General features: G+C 58.2%; 1 protein-coding gene across 1 annotated transcript in view; it reads left to right on the plus strand.

Annotated features, from left to right (window-relative positions):
* LOC142474501 (protein scribble homolog) overlaps window positions 1–6,000 on the plus strand; it is a 217,753-nt gene that overhangs the window by 49,197 nt on the left and 162,556 nt on the right. The window lies entirely within an intron of this gene.

Consider the following 6,000-nt stretch of genomic DNA (forward strand, 5'->3'; position numbering starts at 1 on the left):
CCTAACACCCTTTCTAACACTGTAACTGAATGCCCGCCTGCCAGCTCAGGCCCAGTCCCACCTAACACCCTTTCTAACACTGTAACTGAATGCCCGCCTGCCAGCGCAGGCCCAGTCCCACCTAACACCCTTTCTAACACTGTAACTGAATGCCCGCCTGCCAGCGCAGGCCCAGTCCCACCTAACACCCTTTCTAACACTGTAACTGAATGCCCGCCTGCCAGCGCAGGCCCAGTCCCACCTAACACCCTTTCTAACACGTAACTGAATGCCCGCCTGCCAGCGCAGGCCCAGTCCCACCTAACACCCTTTCTAACACTGTAACTGAATGCCCGCCTGCCAGCGCAGGCCCAGTCCCACCTAACACCCTTTCTAACACTGTAACTGAATGCCCGCCTGCCAGCGCAGACCCAGTCCCACCTAACTCCCTTTCTAACACGGTAACTGAATGCCCGCCTGCCAGCGCAGACCCAGTCCCACCTAACACCCTTTCTAACATGTAACTGAATGCCCGCCTGCCAGCGCAGGCCCAGTCTCACCTAACACCCTTTCTAACATGTAACTGAATGCCCGCCTGCCAGCGCAGGCCCAGTCCCACCTAACTCCCTTTCTAACACGGTAACTGAATGCCCGCCTGCCAGCGCAGACCCAGTCCCACCTAACACCCTTTCTAACACTGTAACTGAATGCCCGCCTGCCAGCGCAGGCCCAGTCCCACCTAACACCCTTTCTAACACTGTAACTGAATGCCCGCCTGCCAGCGCAGGCCCAGTCCCACCTAACACCCTTTCTAACACTGTAACTGAATGCCCGCCTGCCAGCGCAGGCCCAGTCCCACCTAACACCCTTTCTAACACTGTAACTGAATGCCCGCCTGCCAGCGCAGGCCCAGTCCCACCTAACACCCTTTCTAACACTGTAACTGAATGCCCGCCTGCCAGCGCAGGCCCAGTCCCACCTAACACCCTTTCTAACACGTAACTGAATGCCCGCCTGCCAGCGCAGGCCCAGTCCCACCTAACACCCTTTCTAACACTGTAACTGAATGCCCGCCTGCCAGCGCAGGCCCAGTCCCACCTAACACCCTTTCTAACACTGTAACTGAATGCCCGCCTGCCAGCGCAGGCCCAGTCCCACCTAACACCCTTTCTAACACTGTAACTGAATGCCCGCCTGCCAGCGCAGGCCCAGTCCCACCTAACACCCTTTCTAACACTGTAACTGAATGCCCGCCTGCCAGCGCAGGCCCAGTCCCACCTAACACCCTTTCTAACACTGTAACTGAATGCCCGCCTGCCAGCGCAGGCCCAGTCCCACCTAACACCCTTTCTAACACTGTAACTGAATGCCCGCCTGCCAGCGCAGGCCCAGTCCCACCTAACACCCTTTCTAACACGTAACTGAATGCCCGCCTGCCAGCGCAGGCCCAGTCCCACCTAACACCCTTTCTAACACTGTAACTGAATGCCCGCCTGCCAGCGCAGGCCCAGTCCCACCTAACACCCTTTCTAACACTGTAACTGAATGCCCGCCTGCCAGCGCAGACCCAGTCCCACCTAACTCCCTTTCTAACACGGTAACTGAATGCCCGCCTGCCAGCGCAGACCCAGTCCCACCTAACACCCTTTCTAACATGTAACTGAATGCCCGCCTGCCAGCGCAGGCCCAGTCTCACCTAACACCCTTTCTAACACTGTAACTGAATGCCCGCCTGCCAGCGCAGGCCCAGTCCCACCTAACTCCCTTTCTAACACGGTAACTGAATGCCCGCCTGCCAGCGCAGACCCAGTCCCACCTAACACCCTTTCTAACACTGTAACTGAATGCCCGCCTGCCAGCGCAGGCCCAGTCCCACCTAACACCCTTTCTAACACTGTAACTGAATGCCCGCCTGCCAGCGCAGGCCCAGTCCCACCTAACACCCTTTCTAACACTGTAACTGAATGCCCGCCTGCCAGCGCAGGCCCAGTCCCACCTAACACCCTTTCTAACACTGTAACTGAATGCCCGCCTGCCAGCGCAGGCCCAGTCCCACCTAACACCCTTTCTAACACTGTAACTGAATGCCCGCCTGCCAGCGCAGGCCCAGTCCCACCTAACACCCTTTCTAACACGTAACTGAATGCCCGCCTGCCAGCGCAGGCCCAGTCCCACCTAACACCCTTTCTAACACTGTAACTGAATGCCCGCCTGCCAGCGCAGGCCCAGTCCCACCTAACACCCTTTCTAACACTGTAACTGAATGCCCGCCTGCCAGCGCAGGCCCAGTCCCACCTAACACCCTTTCTAACACTGTAACTGAATGCCCGCCTGCCAGCGCAGGCCCAGTCCCACCTAACACCCTTTCTAACACTGTAACTGAATGCCCGCCTGCCAGCGCAGGCCCAGTCCCACCTAACACCCTTTCTAACACTGTAACTGAATGCCCGCCTGCCAGCGCAGGCCCAGTCCCACCTAACACCCTTTCTAACACTGTAACTGAATGCCCGCCTGCCAGCGCAGGCCCAGTCCCACCTAACACCCTTTCTAACACTGTAACTGAATGCCCGCCTGCCAGCGCAGGCCCAGTCCCACCTAACACCCTTTCTAACACTGTAACTGAATGCCCGCCTGCCAGCGCAGGCCCAGTCCCACCTAACACCCTTTCTAACACTGTAACTGAATGCCCGCCTGCCAGCGCAGGCCCAGTCCCACCTAACACCCTTTCTAACACTGTAACTGAATGCCCGCCTGCCAGCGCAGGCCCAGTCCCACCTAACACCCTTTCTAACACTGTAACTGAATGCCCGCCTGCCAGCGCAGGCCCAGTCCCACCTAACACCCTTTCTAACACTGTAACTGAATGCCCGCCTGCCAGCGCAGGCCCAGTCCCACCTAACACCCTTTCTAACACTGTAACTGAATGCCCGCCTGCCAGCGCAGGCCCAGTCCCACCTAACACCCTTTCTAACACTGTAACTGAATGCCCGCCTGCCAGCGCAGGCCCAGTCCCACCTAACACCCTTTCTAACACTGTAACTGAATGCCGCCTGCCAGCGCAGGACCCAGTCCCACCTAACCACCCTTTCTAACACTGTAACTGAATGCCCGCCTGCCAGCGCAGGCCCAGTCCCACCTAACACCCTTTCTAACACTGTAACTGAATGCCCGCCTGCCAGCGCAGGCACCCACCTAACACCCTTTCTAACATGGTAACTGAATGCCCGCCTGCCAGCGCAGACCCAGTCCCACCTAACAACCCTTTCTAACACGTAACTGAATGCCCGCCTGCCAGCGCAGACCCAGTCCCACCTAACACCCTTTCTAACACTGTAACTGAATGCCCGCCTGCCAGCGCAGGCCAGTCCCACCTAACACCCTTTCTAACACGTAACTGAATGCCCGCCTGCCAGCGCAGGCCCAGTCCCACCTAACACCCCTTTCTAACACGGTAACTGAATGCCCGCCTGCCAGCGCAGACCCAGTCCCACCTAACACGCTTTCTAACACTGTAACTGAATGCCCGCCTGCCAGCGCAGGCCCAGTCCCACCTAACTACCTTTCTAACACTAGTAACTGAATGCCCGCCTGCCAGCGCAGACCCAGTCCCACCTAACACCCTATCTAACACTGTAACTGAATGCCCGCCTGCCAGCGCAGACACAGTCCCACCTAACACCCCTTTCTAACACTGTAACTGAATGCCCGCCTGCCAGCGCAGACCCCAGTCCCACCTAACACCCTTTCTAACACTGTAACTGAATGCCCGCCTGCCAGCGCAGACCCAGTCCCACCTAACACCCTTTCTAACACGGTAACTGAATGCCGCCCTGCCAGCGCAGGACCCAGTCCCACCTAACACCCTTTCTAACACTGTAACTGAATGCCCGCCTGCCAGCGCAGGCCCAGTCCCACCTAACACCCTTTCTAACACTGTAACTGAATGCCCGCCTGCCAGCGCAGACCCAGTCCCACCTAACACCCTTTCTAACACTGTAACTGAATGCCCGCCTGCCAGCGCAGACCCAGTCCCACCTAACACCCTTTCTAACACGTAACTGAATGCCCGCCTGCCAGCGCAGGCCCAGTCCCACCTAACACCCTTTCTAACACGTAACTGAATGCCCGCCTGCCAGCGCAGGCCCAGTCCCACCTAACACCCTTTCTAACACTGTAACTGAATGCCCGCCTGCCAGCGCAGGCCCAGTCCCACCTAACACCCTTCTAACACTGTAACTGAATGCCCGCCTGCCAGCGCAGACCCAGTCCCACCTAACACCCTTTCTAACACGGTAACTGAATGCCCGCCTGCCCAGCGCAGGCCCAGTCCCACCTAACACCCTTTCTAACACTGTAACTGAATGCCCGCCTGCCAGCGCAGCCCAGTCCCACCTAACACCCTTTCTAACACGTAACTGAATGCCCGCCTGCCAGCGCAGGCCCAGTCCCACCTAACACCCTTTCTAACACGTAACTGAATGCCCGCCTGCCAGCGCAGGCCCAGTCCCACCTAACACCCTTTCTAACACGTAACTGGATGCCCGCCTGCCAGCGCAGACCCAGTCCCACCTAACACCAAACTGGATGCCCGCCTGCCAGCGCAGACCCAGTCCCACCTAACACCCTTTCTAAACACTGTAACTGAATGCCCGCCTGCCAGCGCAGACCCAGTCCCACCTAACACCCTTTCTAACACTGTAACTGAATGCCCCGCCTGCCCAGCGCAGGCCCAGTCCCACCTAACACCCTTTCTAACACGGTAACTGAATGCCCGCCTGCCAGCGCAGGCCCAGTCCCACCTAACACCCTTTCTAACACTGTAACTGAATGCCCCGCCTGCCAGCGCAGGACCCAGTCCCACCTAACACCCTTTCTAACACGGTAACTGAATGCCCGCCTGCCAGCGCAGGCCCCAGTCCCACCTAACACCCTTTCTAAACACTGTAACTGAATGCCCGCCTGCCAGCGCAGACCCAGTCCCCACCTAACTCCCTTTCTAACACTGTAACTGAATGCCCGCCTGCCAGCGCAGGACCCAGTCCCACCTAACACCCTTTCTAACACTGTAACTGAATGCCCGCCTGCCAGCGCAGGCCCCAGTCCCACCTAACACCCTTTCTAACACTGTAAACTGAATGCCCGCCTGCCAGCCGCAGACCCAGTCCCACCTAACACCCCTTTCTAACACGTAACTGAATGCCCGCCTGCCAGCGCAGGCCCAGTCCCCCACCTAACACCCTTTCTAACACTGTAACTGAATGCCCGCCTGCCAGCGCAGGGCCCAGTCCCACCTAACACCCTTTCTAACACGTAACTGAATGCCCGCCTGCCAAGCGCAGGCCCCAGTCCCCACCTAACACCCTTTCTAACACTGTAACTGAATGCCCGCCTGCCAAGCGCAGACCCAGTCCCCACCTAACACCCTTTCTAACACTGTAACTGGAATGCCCCGCCTGCCAGCGCAGGCCCCAGTCCCACCTAACACCCTTTCTAACACTGTAACTGAATTGCCCGCCTGCCAGCGCAGGCCCAGGTCCCACCTAACTCCCTTTCTAACACGTAACTGAATGCCCGCCTGCCAGCGCAGGCCCAGTCCCACCTAACACCCTTTCTAACACTGTAAACTGAATGCCCGCCTGCCAGCGCAGACCCAGTCCCACCTAACACCCTTTCTAACACGTAACTGGATGCCCGCCTGCCAGCGCAGACCCAGTCCACCTAACACCCTTTCTAACACGTAACTGAATGCCCGCCTGCCAGCGCAGACCCAGTCCCACCTAACACCCTTTCTAACACTGTAACTGAATGCCCGCCTGCCAGCGCAGACCCAGTCCCACCTAACTCCCTTTCTAACACGTAACTGAATGCCCGCCTGCCAGCGCAGGACCCAGTCCCCACCTAACACCCTTTCTTACACGTAACTGAATGCCCGCCTGCCAGCGCAGGCCCAGTCCCCACCTAACACCCTTTCTAACAGTGTAACTGAATGCCCGCCTGCCAGCGCAGACCCAGTCCCACCTA

This window comes from Ascaphus truei, chromosome 2 (genome assembly GCF_040206685.1).
Source record: "Ascaphus truei isolate aAscTru1 chromosome 2, aAscTru1.hap1, whole genome shotgun sequence".
In the NCBI taxonomy this organism is placed as follows: domain Eukaryota; kingdom Metazoa; phylum Chordata; class Amphibia; order Anura; family Ascaphidae; genus Ascaphus; species Ascaphus truei.